Below are 16,151 nucleotides of genomic sequence, written 5' to 3' on the forward strand. Positions count from 1 at the left end.
CAATTCGGCCATTATACCATAAAAGCCCATTTTTCTGCTGATAGAAGAGTTTTCCACACATTGTCGTTGCTCTAATTTCTAAAATTCATTGTTGAAATCAACGTCTAGTAGGTAAGCCTCCTGAAGCTCATGTATCCAATCATTGTGTAATTCTATGATAGCAGAGACTTTACATCCCACATCCTAGACAGGGAATCAGCCACTACATTGTCCTTCCCACGAGTGTAGGTGACCTCAAAGTCATAGTTCTATAAGGTGGCTACCCATCTCCTTTGCCTCGGAGTCAGATTCGACTGAGACAAGAAGTACTTGAGTACTCTATGGTCACTTTTCACTCTAAATCCGCAACCATACAAATAGTGATGCCATTTCTTGATGGCATGAAGGATGGCCAGCATTTCCTGATCATAGACATTCATAACCCTCTCATTTTCAACTAGCTTTCAGCTCTCAAACGCTATGACCCCATTGTCTTGCAGCAAGAGTGCACCGATTCCTCTCCCACTGGCATCACACTGAATTGTGAATTCCTTAGAAAAATCAGGGCATACCAAGATAAGGGCTGAAGTAAGAAAATCTTTCAGTTGATTAAAGCTTCTATCTACCAATGCATCCCAGAAAAATGCTTATTTCTTCAGCCTATCAGTGAGAGGGGCTGCAATAGTGGCATAGTGCCGAATGAATCTGTAGTAAAATCAGCAGAGACCCAAGAATCCTTTCAAGGAGGTAGTATTTGTAGGTGTGGGCCAATCTTTGACATACTGCACTTTCTTTGGGTTAGCTCTAATGCCTGCTTCACTGACAATGTGTCCCAAGTACTCAACCTCAGTCTGCATGAACGAACACTTTGTCTCCTTAGCAAAGAGTCTATGGTGTCTAAGTATATCAAATATCTGCCTCATGTGCATAAGGTGAGCTTCCTTTGAGCGACTATAAATGAGGATGTCATCGAAAAATACCAACACAAATTTGAATAAGTAAGGCTGAAGTATTTTGTTCATGAGGCTCTCAAACGTGGCTGGTGCATTAGTCAAACCAAAGGGCATGACTAAGAAGTGGTAGAGCCCACGATCGGTCCTGAATGCAGTCTTTATCTCATCCCCTTCACGCATGCGTATCTGATGGTAGCCAAATCTCATATCAATCTTTGTGAAATACTTAGCTCCCTTCAACTCATCTAACAGGTCATCCACCCTAGGAATAGGGTATCTATTCTTGATAGTGATCGTTTTCAGATCTCTATAATCAATGCACATCCTAAAAGTGCCATCTTTCTTTTTGACCAGCAAGACAAGTGATGCAAAAGGGGATGAGCTAGGCTCAATGACTCCCATATCTACTAAATCTTTGACCTGCTTGGCCACTTCTTCTCTTTCACATTTGGACAACCTATAAGGGGGTTTATTGACCGGCTTGGAATGGGGCTCCAAATCAATGGGATGATCAACGGCTCTATTGGGAGGTAATGCTGTAGGTAACTAAAGCAAGTCACCATACTCCGCAAGTAGAGCCTTAAGGGCTGAATTATCATGCATTTTTCGGGACTGATTTTGCATTTTCCTTGTTTAATTGCAGCACAAAAATCTGGGAGCGTTTCTTGAACTCTTTCTTGAGCTGCTTGGTTGTAATAAGCTGAAATTCACTGTTGTTTTTAATTCCCTGCACATGAACAAGTTGTCCAGCCCTGAAAAACTGCATGTACAGCAAAGAAAAATCCATGGAAATGGTGCCCAGAGTTTTCAGCCAATCGCAGCCCAACACAACGGGCCCATATTGAGTGCAATCAAATCCACTTTCTGCTCATAATTTTCAGCAAGCTTAATAGGTACAACTGGGCATACATGAGTACTAATTTCCTCACTCCCATTGGCCACTTGCACCCTCATTGGTTGCTGTAAATCACAGACAAAACATTTCAGCTTGTCCATGACTACTCTATTTATGAAACTGTGTGCTACCACTATCTACCAAGACAAATATATCTTTCCCGTGAATCTTGCCTTGAAGACGAAGAGTGTTGGGGCTCTTAGATCCTGTCCAAGCATCTAGGGAGATAGTACAACAGTGGCAGCAGCATGTGAGTCATTCTTATCACCCATATTTACATCCACATGACCGTCGTGGTCAAATGGAAAGGTGTCAGTCGGGTCAAAGAATTCTTCTTTCCCACATTCCACTTGTAAGGGATAGGACACAAGAGAGAGAAAGAAGAGAGAGAGGGACTGCAGAAGAGAGAGAAGAGGTGTAGGAAGAGAGAGAAATACTGCAGAGAGGAGAGAGGAGAGAGAAAGAAAGTGACAAGGAGAGAGAAAGACTAGGAGTAGAGAGAGAAAGACAAGAAGAGGAGAGAGAAATGGCTGGCAGCCATGGAAGGACAGGGAAGAAGGTGAAAGGGCAATGTCCTTCACACCTTTTATACCTAGGTCAATGTGACACTAGGTATTTCCCTCCATTACACCCTCGCTGGGCCTCCTCCTCTCCGCCCTGTCTCTCCCTCGCTGGGCCTCCTCCTCTCCGCCCTCTCTCACCCTTGCTAGGCCTCCTCCTCTCCCCCTTGTCCCGCCCTCGCTAGGCCTCCTCCTCTCCGCCCTCTCCCGCCTGCCTTCTCCTCGCTGGGCCACCACCTCCTCATCCTCCCCTCCACCACCTCTTCCTTATGCCTCCTCCTCTCCTCCCCCCCACCCTCCTGCCCGCTTGGCCCCTCCACTTTTGGGCCCCCTCCCTCCAAACTTGGGCCCTCCCACCAAATTAGCCCCCTCCCTCCAAACAACTTGGGGCCTTCCACCAAATTACCCCCCTCTAATTTTACCCCCACTCCACCAAATTACCCCCCCTCCAATTTTACCCCCACTCCACCAAATTACCCCTTCTATATTTTTAGCCCTCCCCTCCCGATTTACTCACTCCCCCCCACTAACTTTACCTCCCCTTAGCCGTGGTTACCCTACCCCTAATCCACCCCCTAAACTACAGTTACCCTAACCCTAGTTACCCCTACCCAAGTCCCCTTTCCCACCCCTTCTCACTTCTCCCCCTCATAGCCCCTCTTCCCATCCACCCTCCTCTTCACCCGCAAAAACCCTCCCATCTCCCTCCCCTGTTCCCACACTATGCGCCCCTCTCGGTGTGCGTGAGTGTACGGGTGTGGCTAGCGGGCGATCACGCACGAGGACACGCCTTCGACTTGTCAGTGCGGTGGTGTGTTGCAGTCAATCATTCACATGCACTCATCCTCCGCTATTTACATGCAGCTTGGGTACCGTCTTTTAATTTCCAAACGCGAAAAATATATAAAAATACACATAAAACACCAAAAAACTTCAAAAATTTATTAAAATTTAAAAAATTTGCAAAAAAATCCTAAAAATTTTCCAACATTTTTGAAATCATTTGCAATATTTTCTAAAGTGGAAATTCAAGAAAATAAATTGCAAAAATTTCAAAAATTCAATTTTTTTAAGAATACATAAAAAATGAGTAAAATTCTGAAATATTTTTAGAAAAATTTCAAAAAATTTTACAAACCCCCTTGCTCATTTTTCCAATAATTTCTCAATTGAAAATGCTTCCATAAATGGCCAAAGTATTATTTAAAGTCAAAGCCCTAGATTTAATACCTCTCCTCATGAAAATTCATTTTAAATTCCAAAAATCAGTTGAAAAATCATGGATAAATTCAAACACATTGTTGTGACACTTGTTGGATTGCTAAAATTCCACCATTATACTTCACAACATATTCATGTATCCTATATCCCGTTTTAATTATTAAAAAAAAAACCAAACACTATACACAATACAAACACACTTAAAAATATAACTTTAAAAATAAATAAATAAATAAATAAACAAAATAAAACAAACACACTAAGGTGTTTTATTTTTTCGAGTAAGTGGTTTTTGCTTTTTTGATTGGATTCCTTGCATTTGGGACTACTCCGTGCGTCTTCAGTCTATTGCATACACACTCTATCAGGTATTTATTTTTTGAGCTTTATTCATTTTCATTATCCCTTAACCACAGTTAATTGTTAAAAGAAACTTTATTCACCCACTTTTGCCCGTGCGCTCCCGCTCAACACACAGTTTCTAATAATTTAAAATCAATAAGTTGTTCACTTTGCATACGCTACATGCGCTTCAGAGGCACTTTGATTTTTAATTAAAAATAAACCAGCCGTCACAAAAAAGCATGTGCTGGCAAAAAAGCGCTCCACAACACCATTAATTTCTAATTAATAAATTTACATTTAGAGATCCCAGTCTGGGTATCGCAGTCTGGGTTTCGTTAAAGTACCGCTTCACCCTAATAAATTATAATTAAAATTTTAAGAATGAACCACCATTTTCTTATTAAGGTTTATAATTTAATAAAATGTCAACCATTGTTAATAATTTCTTAAAATGAACCCTTCATTAAAACCATTTCTCCTCAATGCACTTTTTTTCCTTTTTTAAAAAATAAACACACTTTATGGGATGGGCACGTAAAGTCCTCTTAACTGAAATTGTTGGTTTTTATGGTATTATGGTTTGCTTATGTGCTACGATTACGAGTGCAGTTTGTAGTTTTTCTTTCTTTCTTGCCTAATACGGGGTCTTGGATGCCTGTTTGTTGCATCGCATGAAGTTTTCGGTCGCATATGTGTAGAGGTCATGCCGAATTTTTTCTAGGATATGGGTTGTTTGGGGTGGCCAATTGGTTAGTTACGTCTGTGTGTGTACTTCTTTTGATCGATTTCTTTTTGATAGCTCTTTGGTTGTTTTGCATGCATTCTTTGTTATTGTTTGTGTTGTGGTGTGTGTGTTTTCCATCTGAATGGCGCCTCACGCTTCTCTTCCTATCTAGTATGTCCTGTTGATCAGTAGGGATTATTCTTCCCTACTGGCTTTTGAGCCTATAGCTAAAGCAGGACTTGCAACTTTCGTGGCTGCTTCACTCCCATTGATTCCAGATGATCCATCCCTGTGTGATGAGTTTCTTGCATCATACAGTAAGAAATCGGGCCTAGTTCGTGGTGCTTCCATGCTATTGACACCCCGAGGGTTAGGGAAGGCTTTGTCTCTTCCCTACAAAGAAGAACCCTTTGTTACAGCCATACAATTATTTTCCAATGATGAGATTTTCAAGCTGTTATAGAAGCAGACGAAAGAGGTTCTGCATGTCAAGAAAGTGATTAACACTTCAGGAGTATCTTTTTCCATAATCACTGATCCTCTTTGGAAGATAGTCTACCAATTCCTCCAAGACAGGTTTATGCTTGCCAAAACACCATCCCATTATTTGTCCAAAGAGCTCTTCATAGCTTCTAGGATGGTGTTAAAAGGGGTGGCCATTGATTGGAGTACTTACCTGCTTTCGAAGATGGACCAACATTTTGTCAACGTGACCAGAGGGAATGTCCAAAATGTCACTTATGGTTCTTACTTATATGCTTTCTTGACATACTCAAGCCTTAAGAAGTGTGTGCTACCACCTCCTCCATCTGATCCAGTACCTCTCCCTCCACCTTTAGACGAGTCAAAACCTATTGACATAGAGGATCTTGATTCCCCTCCTCCCTTGGTTATTCAGCGGAAGTGCTTGAAGTGTGTGGCAGATAAAACTCCCTTAGTACTTTCTTCAGTCATCATAGTTCCTACTACATCTGGTAGTGACCTCCCAGTCTACCTCACATGCAATAATTTGTTCAGGGCACATAGAGAGGGTTCTTTGGAAATATCAGTCCATTCACTGAATAGTTTAGCGTCAGGAGATGCTATTCCATTCCTTTGTAATGACATCCAGAGTTCGATTGAACTTTCAGTGACAGCATGTGTTCAACAGCTGTATGCTTCTTTCTATGAAGAATTGATGCAATCCAAAGGCCAGTTGCATAGGGAAACCTCAGAGTTAGCCTCTGCTAAAGACACACTTCCTGATCTGTTTAAGCAGATGGAGCAACAGACCCAAATGAGTGAGACCCAGAGAGAAGAAATATCTTCTTTGAAGAAGTGGTAGCAAAGTAGCCTTTCCTTTCTGTGCATATGGGATTCAGTTTGTGTGCATGTCCTAATCCCAGAACTACCTAGGTGTGATTGCAAATATCTCAACACTTTCTATGGGGCATGTTGTAAACCTTATGATTCGAATGATTTTTGTTCCATCAGTCAAAATCGTGCCGCATTCGGCCTGTCCGAGCAATGGCAATCTTGGGCCAAGTGTTAGAATCAATCCTTGGCCCTCGTGTATTCGTCTATTGGGCCCGCTATCATTCAGATGCCCACTACTCAACCTACTTGAATCGATTATCCGAATTGACCATTTGGACCAATTTGGCATTTGGCCCACTTGACTCGGCCATTTGTCAATCGGCGATTCCGCCCTTGGACAATGAAGCTTGGATAGTTTGAATGGACATTCCACCCAGTTGCATTCGACCCATTCTCATTCGGCCCTTGTCAACTCAGAATCAGCCATTTGGCCCCTACAATTTGAACTTGTTGGGTTGAATCTCAATTTTTTCAATTTTTTGCCTAAAGACCCTGGCTGACCCAGACCATTTCCGTATGAACCTGCAAAGGCCATATAGATGCTTAGAACACCTTTTTGGCACAAGAAGTAGGTAGATCAGTGAAACATGGACTTAGAAGCAACTCTAGCCAACCAACTAGCAGTTGAAGCCACTAAGTAGCACGAAATGGAGTCATTGATCCGCAAACGAGAGCTGAACGATGCAACACAGATACTAGGACCAGTAAGAATGGCCAAAGACCCCAAACGCAGAGCTTAGTTTATTAGGCCAAATCGTAAATAAGAGTGTGAGAGTTGCATAGTCACATTGCCTTCACGCTTGTACTATTTTCCGCCACTTGAAGTACACCTAAAAAAAGCCAAAAGCCTGATTACACATAGTTCATGGAAAAGATTATACACATACACACCGAGGGATTGTAAATTGAGGATTGTTTGTTATTAACAAGGAATGCACTTAGACGTAACCGAAAGAATGAACCCACCAATAAGAGAAGACATGGAGACATAGTCGGATGATTGAAACCCCAAACATAGAACCAAGCGAAAGATGCAATAGGGAAGCCAGGAGGGACAAAAACCATTGGAGGAGTGGATCCACCCAATCTAATCAATCTCATCGAAAACTTGGTGGAGAGAGAGACCATAGACATGGTAGAGAAAAGCACTAACCACGGATGGGATAAGGAGCTCCATCTAGGTAGTCTCTTGACTGAGATCTAGCGGCTAGTCGCCAATTACGACCTACATGCCCGGATAGATCATCAATCAGGACATCCGAGGATGTCATAGAAAACCAAGGAGATGAGAGGAGACTAGTGCGCAAAGCTTTGGGAAGCCTAGTGACCTACAATCAGGAGTAGCATGCCAGGAGCTTGCGGCAGAGCATGAAGGGGTGTGAAATTCAGCGAGTGCTAGCACTAGCAAACATGAATAGGACAGGCCCTGATGCCGAGAGGGAAAGAGCACTAGAAGGAGATCTTACACTGAGTGACCTTCTCATGAAGCGACTCCTAGACAACACTTCCCTCAAGTGAAGCACCACTGCAATGGAAACCTTGTTGCTTGTCAGGATTAGAGGTTAGTTATGGCTCCAAGAGTGAGTCTAAAATCCCTGTAGTCACAAAGTATCTAGATAAATACCAGCCAGATGACGACCCTTACAACTTAGTGGGGCGGTTCGAGCATGTCTCTGAAGCCAACGTCCTCACCAATCTCGCTCAACGATTGCAAGCCTTCAGCATATTCTTAGGCAATAAGGGAAGGACTTGGTACACCAGCCTAGATGCCACAGAGTGCAATAACTTCAATAACCTCAAGAATCTCTTCATTAAGAGATGCGCAGAGGCTAGGTACTCAGAAAACCTGATTGTAGGACTCATGAATGTGAAATAGAGAGATAAGAAAGACATTAGGGATTATGTGATCCATGTGAGGAGTCTCTTTAAGAGAATCACAATAAATGAACGACTCACGTAGAGAGAGGTGTCTACAATCTTTATCAATGGGATACAGGGAGAAGAACTCTATAAGGCCTTGGCAGGTAACTGAAGATTGCAGGGAGACACACTAACCAAGGTCTTTAAAGAGGCCATTAGAGTGGATGACTAGCTTATGAGAAGACCAACACGCCCTCATGTTCAATATGTGTATTATGACGGAAACCACTTGCCAGGAAGGTGCTAGGACCCTCAACCCCCCGACCTTGCCCAAATTAGAGTAGGTTTGGCCATGATGCCATGCATTGCCAAATGGAAAGGAGACTTCCATATTTGCAACCTTACACTCAGCCTTACCTAGCAAATAGGCTGCTAAACGTCGTCAGGAGAGGAGTCCCATTGGGTCTCTTGGCACCCAACGACACTAAACCAGCCATTTCTAGGATGGAGATAAACCCCACAAGAATACCCAGACCACCTAGACCTTATGTAACCCATCCACCGAGAGTGATACTCCAGTCCACTATGTGGAGGAGCAAAACGATGAGGAACCTTACGTGAACCCTTAGGTCTCATATGACAAAGAGGGTAATCGGATCCTTATGGATTAGAGACCAATATCAGTGATAGCGTTAAGTAGAGGTATATGAAGAGGCATAGGAGGGCAGAGCCAAGAGCCGATAGCCACCCAAGACACATCTCCTCACATTGTCCCAAGAGGGAGCATGCCAACTAGGATAAGGAACATCTTAGATGCAGTAACTATGGAATCACTCATCTCTTTGCTGATTGCTATAGATGGAAACCATCCTTTAGCTTTTGCAATCCTGCCATCAGTATCGTTAAGATTATTTGGTGTCGAGACACTCAACGTGGAGGCCACACCCATCTTGTTGCATGTCATGACCTACGCACAAATGAAGCAAGCCATCATATCATTGCCAAGGCCTAGCAACTTAGACACAGCTTCAATTTAAAAAAAAAAGAGTCATAGACAAAGGAAAAGAAAACCAAATGAAAAGGTCGTGCCAAAAACAGAGAGTGGCATGACACTGCTTGTTGGAAAAAAGGTGCCATGACATTGCCCTAAGGCTGCTGAGAATGGAAGTATGAAGTTTGGGGAATACCCCAATCCAAAGCGCCAACTCGAAGCCATTAAGAAAATGAAGGAGTGAGTGAAAGAGGTCCAAGAACATCTAAATGATGCTAAACCCATATATTAGAAGATGAGATCGATGATCTCTCAAGCATAAGCACACCAATCTCACCACCATGATCGAAATTGAGAGATTCGACTGCACCACAAGTAGTGTCACTTAGACAGAGCTTGAATGCTATGGGCTAGTGAATCAGTCATCAAGGATCTTGGCCTAGAGACATAAGATTTGGAGAAAAGTAAGTAGCTAGCAACCTTGTCACCACACTAGTAACCACCCTTGTGACACTAAGCCTAGGAAGCTTACTTAGGTAGCACTCCACACTGTGGCAAGAGCTGAAATAGGGGGTTGAAGGTTCCATGGAGCAAGCTATAGCAGACATGCATGGACATGATGTAGAAATGCAAATACCAAGTCTGACGCTGCACTCAATGCCCAAATCCTTGCACGTTGTCACATGGGATTCACTCAAGGGTTTGTGAAAATTGCTCATCGCCGCAGGGACACTTTGTGAGATGGGAGTAGGGCGTTCCAAGCAAGATTACAAAATCCAAATCTCAATCAGGAGAGTTACAAGGAATAGATACCAAACCAGGTGTTCATACATCAATCATGAAGAGAAATATGGCCAGTTTGTTTGGATATCAATGTCAATATGATAAAGAATACTTATACATGGCATGATAGCTCCATCTCTTTCATAATTTTAAGTAGCTTCTTCTTTAGAATGGCATCTTTGTTCCCATGTGATTGTTTCATCCATGCGAGTACCACGTGACTTCTTTTCCAAAGCTTTAAGATTTTAGTAGTGTTGATACTAAGGTACCAGAAAGTGTCCATTCTTTGTAAACTCTCAATAAGGTACCACTCCATGTCATGGAAATTTAAAACTTTAGCCTTTCACAAGAGATAATAGATGATCACACAAAAGAGATAATAGATGAGCTCATAATAACTTGTTTTCCATTGAGTCATTTGGAGAGGAGGGGCCTCCACATTATCATCATATTTAAATACATTAATGCTATCCTCTTCAAGATAGGATGATTGTTGCATCTCAGCTGAACTACAATCAACAATAATAAGCAATGGTGAACTTAAGCTATATGATCAATTTCCTCTAGCAAAGGTATACTCATTTCTCAATGCCATCTTCTTGCATACAATGATAAACTCCTAATGCATTAACACCATGACAACAAGCAGTGTATGCTGAAATTAGGGCCAGGAAAGAAAAATATGGTAAGCCTCTTTAAGGGAACCACACTTGTCCAAAGCTACACAAAGATGCTCGTGAATGATAGGATAATGCTCGAGAACACCACCCCTCTAGAGAAGGGTGTGATTTTGGAGGGAGAGCTATGGCGCAATAAGCAATAAGTTAATAATTAAATTGTAATTTCCCAGGAAACTCCCTGGACATCTTTTACACCTAACTGATGAGCAACCACTGTCTCCTATGTCTTACTTAGGCCCGGTTCAGACTGTGCGGACGGCCACATAAGTGGAGGCTCGTGATGCTGATGTGTTGATAAGGGATTCATCAAGATGATTTCCACGCGAAGATATACATGTTTGATCTTAATGTACCGGAAAAGGCCCATTACCTTTTCGGAATAAAAAGGAGCCATGAGATTTGAACCCCTGCCAAGATCGTGTGGACTCTATCTAGCCACGTAAACCAACAATCCAAGCAAGAACTTGTGATACTTATGGCCAGCCGTTAGATATATTCACATACAGTGCAAAAAAAGTGTGCATCCGTCCGCCATTGTCTGAACCGGGCCTTCAACTGCCCTTGGCATTCGAAATAATACAACTCATTCTTGCCTCTCTCACAAGTCGCTCCTATGCCTGTGCATGCCTGTTTCACAAAATGGTATCACTATAGAGCACACCTAGAACCTCCCACCCTTCTCTTCTCTTGTGCACGCTGTTCTTGCCTGAGTGTGCTTGTTGATCCAGACAACCAGCATGTCTCAGCAAGCACAAGCCCCTGCCTCCCTCATTCCCTCCACAGTGAGGAGCTATCACCTTGATAAGCTCACATGTCCCAATTACCTCACATGGGCCACCAGAGTAACCTTATTGCTTAAACGAGCATACCTCTAGGATATTGTGAGTGGTGCTACTCCCCAGCCCGCACCTCCTCGCACTGATTGGACAGCCAATGACTTACAAGCCCAAGCTGAACTAATGCTGCACCTGGTTGATCGACAGGTCCAGATGGTCAGGCGCTACAACTCTTCAGCCGAGATTTAGAACTTCCTGCGTGCAGCCTACCATCGCGAGGATCTGATGATTGTTGGTGTAAATACACCTGAAAGCCTCCAGAACTGAAAAGGCATGACATCCTTTCATATCATGCAAAGCAGTTTCTATTCATGTATGCAATACTTTGATAAATTGATCATCTACCTCGACTAATTCTGTGTGCCTATTCTCTCTTCAAAGTTCTGCACCCTGTCTCTGATATACCTCTCAATCATGCTTTCTCTGCTTGTCTCTGATAGTGGGAGGCCTCCTGACTTCCCACATGGTATCAGAGGCCTCAGTACGGCCTGGGGCCTGTTTCCCACCACCCACAGTGAGGAAGATGAAGTAGCCAAGCCTGCAGAGGAATATGAGATTCCTGTAGCAAGTCATGGCGCCCTCATACCCCTTGATCATACAGATGATGAGGAGATTATCAACACATTTCTTGGTACATTAAAGCATGGTTTTCATGATGACGCTCTAGCCAGAGAGGCCGCGACTCTCATGCCCATCCCTACTCTCATGCCCCTTCCTATTCTGTTGAGAGAGGTCATTCCTCTCAATCCCACCCACAGCAAGGGTGATGCCAACTATGATGCACACGATCTAAAATCTCCTGCAAATGAAGGGGGAGAAGTGAATGGAACCCACAACACCAATTTTGTGTGCCCTGACAAAGGCACAGCACGCGCACTAGCAGATGATGAGGCCTTGGCAAGTTTTTCGGCAGATGATACTATTCTTGCCCCAGAATTCTTTACTTCAGGAACTTATATCTCTGAGTGGTTTAAAAACGAAGGAAGAGCAGGAGAAGATGAAGCTTTGGCTATCATGCCTCTCAAATTAATCAATATGCTACTTGATCAGGAGGTCGCCACTCTCGTAGCTTGCAGATGTGATAAAGCCACATCCATAGATGTTTTGCCTCCGCTACCCACCACATGTCTGGTGGATGCCGACCCTAAGCATATGGTCGAAGTCAAAGAAGCCAAAGTAGCGCCATTAGCAATCTTTGCTGCAACACATTTGTTTTCTGTCAGTGTAGACCAAGCAATCAACGAACTAAATGAAGAAGAACAAAATGATTTCTCTCCAATATCTGATGTAACTGCAACAAACGAAGCAGAAGACATATATGATAATGATCAACATGGCGATGCTGATGTTGCACTTGCAGCCCTGACGATTGTTGCCATTTTTTTGCTAGAAGCTGATACGAATCTTCGAGCCCCTTACTCTGTCCTAATTGATACTATCAATATTCATAAGGATGATGTCAATGTTACTGTTGTCCTGAATGTTGCTTCTCAGGCTGATCATGATTACAGCGTCTCTGTTCCTGCTGATGTGGCTTCCCTCATCAATCTCACCTTTCATGTAGCAGTGGCTGTTCGTTATGCTACTCCACTTGTGGAATTGGCATACATCTTCTCCCTGATGGTGATCACTTTTGACAACCCTTCCCAAATGAATTCTTCTACATGCAGCCATTCATTCTTCTCATGTCAAGGTCGAAAGGGGGGAAGATTTGCTGATGTTGCTGATGCAAAAGTTCGACCTCGACATTCGACAATGATCATCAAGTCATGCGCATACGACATGAAGCCACACTTCAAAATGAAGAGCTTACAACAACTCACAACATTCCATCATTTTCTTATCGATCCCGGCTAATCGATGTAAAGTCATAGCTATCTCGTATAAAGCTATCGACTATAATACTTTTCTTTTCGCACCTTTGCTATTTAGCAGAAAAAAAAAGAGAGCACATTTCAATACCATATAGGCACAACCATGCACTTGTAATAGGCTCAAACTAATGAAATAAAATCCTCTCTCGGCATTCAGCTGAGGGGAGATGTTGGTGTAAATACACCTGAAAGCCTCGAGAACTGAAAAGGCATGACATCCTTTCATATCATGCAAAGCAGTTTCTATTTATGTATGCAATACTTTGATAAATTGATCATCTACCTCGACTAATTCTGTGTGCCTATTCTCTCTTCAAAGTTCTGCACCCTGTCTCTGATATACCTCTCAATCATGCTTTCTCTGCTTGTCTCTGATAGTGGGAGGCCTCCTGGCTTCCCACAATGATAACCCATATCACAGCACTTAAGAAACTTCTTCTTATAGTCCTTTTTGAACAGGAGGACGTTTCCCAGTTTCTTGATGACTTGCGCACACTCCTAGATAATGCCCTCCTTTCTGGTTTTCAATTAGATGACAGTTTTTAGGTTATGCTACTCCTCGCTACGTTGCTTTCATCTTGGCGACCCTTCATCACAACTCAACCTTCGACCATAGGACTCACTGTTGAAACCCTTATTTCTCGCATCCTTCAAGAAGATGCGATGCGCGGCGGTTCGAGTGTGTCCTTGCACCTTCCATACCCACCACACAATTTGTGCAGCGCAAATCCAACTTCAGAAGAAGGCCCTTCAATCACCGCTTTAGCAATACCAGACCCACATCAACTAACTTCTCTCCAGCCAAGATCTGCAGCCACTATGGCCACCATGGCCATCTTGTTCATGAATGCAGAACCAAGCGACATGAACAAGAATGAAACGGTCGTCGTCCACGACCACAATTACAACAGGTTCAAGGACCTGCTATCAACCAGTATGGTATGGAAACCCTTCAACTTTTTACTTCTCACATTAACTATGTTGGTTTTCTGGCCTCAGAAGTTGCTGCCACAGATTGGCTCCTTGACACCGGCGCAACACACCATATGACGCCGCATAGTCATTTACTTTGCGACTACAAGGACCTTCCTCATCAGGTTCAGGTTTATCTTGGAGAAAATCATAGCCTCAATGCAGTGCAATCTCCGTATCACCTTACCCAGTGGGACTCCTGTCATCATACGTGACATCTACCACATACCTGGCCTTCTGCGCAACTTCCTTTCAGTTACTATAGCCACATCTACAGGGTCTTCCATTGAGTTCTTCCATAATTTCTGCATCATTCATTTCCAACTCCCTAATGGCCAATTTGAGATACTCAAGCTCCCGCAACAAAATCACTTGTATCCGATTTCAATCACCCAAGCTGGCCGTGATGCTATGGTAGCTTCGACTTCAACTATCTCCCTCTTCTTAATCAAAGCAGCCTCTATCCTCATGTGGCATTACCGGCTTTGGCATATCAATACTCCCACACTCCACTGCATGGCCAAGTATAATCTTTGCTCAGGACTACCAGCAAACATGTCAACTATAGATCTCTGTGAAGGATGCCTCTTGGGTAAAGAAAGCCACAAGCCCTTCCCTCGTTCTCAGTCCGCGAACCTCTCAGCTGAATGAGTTGGTTCATAGTGATTTATGTGAACCCATGGAACCAACCTCGCTTATAGGTTCTGTGTACTTTTTAACCTTTATTGATGACTTCAGCAAGTACACAACAGTATATTTCTTGAAGCAAAAGTCCTAGGTCCTTTCAAGTTTCAAAGAGTATTGCAGCTTGGTGGTGCGCCAGCATGATCTACCTGTGCAGTCACTTCACTCGAATAATGGAAGGGAGTATGTAACCAATGCATTAATTTTTTTTTGCATTGACGAGGGCATACAACAGCAATATACAGTTCCCTACATGCCTCAGCAAAATGGGGTCTCTGAAAGGAAGAATTGCACCCTAGTTGCCGCTTCTCGTGCCATGCTACTAATAGCTGGACTATCCAAAGCATACTGAGAAGCAGCCATTGCTACTGTTGCCTACCTCCGAAATCAAATCCCGCATGCAGTGGATCCTCAGCACACTCCATATTACCACTGGTTTGGTCAAATTCCTAATCTATAGCACCTACGTGTCTTCGGGTGTTCAGCCTACCCTGTGAAAGCCCATTCTCAGCATCACAAGTTTGATCCTATGAGCACAAGGATGGTGTTCGTGGGCTATGATGATCACCTTGGTGTCAAAGCCTATAGGTTATACAACCCTTAGCAGAAGAAATTTCAATTTTCTCGTTCCGTCTACTTTGATGAATTTGCCGTGATTGGTCCCTAGTAGGGAGATGCAATAACTCCTATGCTTACCCTCCAATTAGCATCCAAAACATTAGCCACTTCCAACTCAAGTGCACCACAAAGTGACTGGGAGGAAGTAGATGTTTGGATACCACTGCAGTAGCTACATGTCCCTCCCATACCATAGGTGCCTCCTTCTCCAACTCCCATTGGTATACCACTACCTCGAAGTGCTCCTCCTTGGTCTCTTGGGAGCAAGACCAATCCCTTCCTATTTTCCAAATCTGCAAACCCTTTCTTCCCTAGTAAAAATACACCAGTTGATGTTGGAAGGCGATTGCTGATGCCTTCTCCACCTCGACAACCTATTTCTCATGTGATTGAAAATCTATCTATCCAAGTTCCTTTGGTGGATGATATAACTCCTCCAGCTGGCCCGACTCCAAGGATTTCAAGTCCTTCATCCAACAATAGGGACCTCTGCCTATCTATACCCTTGGAGCCCATCCACCAGCCCTCCTTGCGCGGCCCAGCGAGAGGTCCTATCCCAACCTCTCGACCTTCCAAGTCTTCGAAGGTTAGATCTCTCAAGGAGATCTACGAAAAGGCGAACCATGCCTTGCTCTTGGATTCCCTAGATCAGCCCACTCAAATCCTTCGTGAAACCCCTAGCCACCTCCATCCAGTTGAAGTCATCTATCTCCAAATGCTCCATGCCTCCCCAGATGAACTTGATGCGCTTCATTTGGTTGCTGAATCCATTGATGAAATATCTTTGGATGAGGCTTTGTCTGGACGTGAGGCCACAGCT

Source organism: Lygodium microphyllum, chromosome 21 (assembly GCF_053477565.2).
Source record: "Lygodium microphyllum isolate KBCC chromosome 21, Lygodium_microphyllum_v1.1.10, whole genome shotgun sequence".
In the NCBI taxonomy this organism is placed as follows: Eukaryota; Viridiplantae; Streptophyta; class Polypodiopsida; order Schizaeales; family Lygodiaceae; genus Lygodium; species Lygodium microphyllum.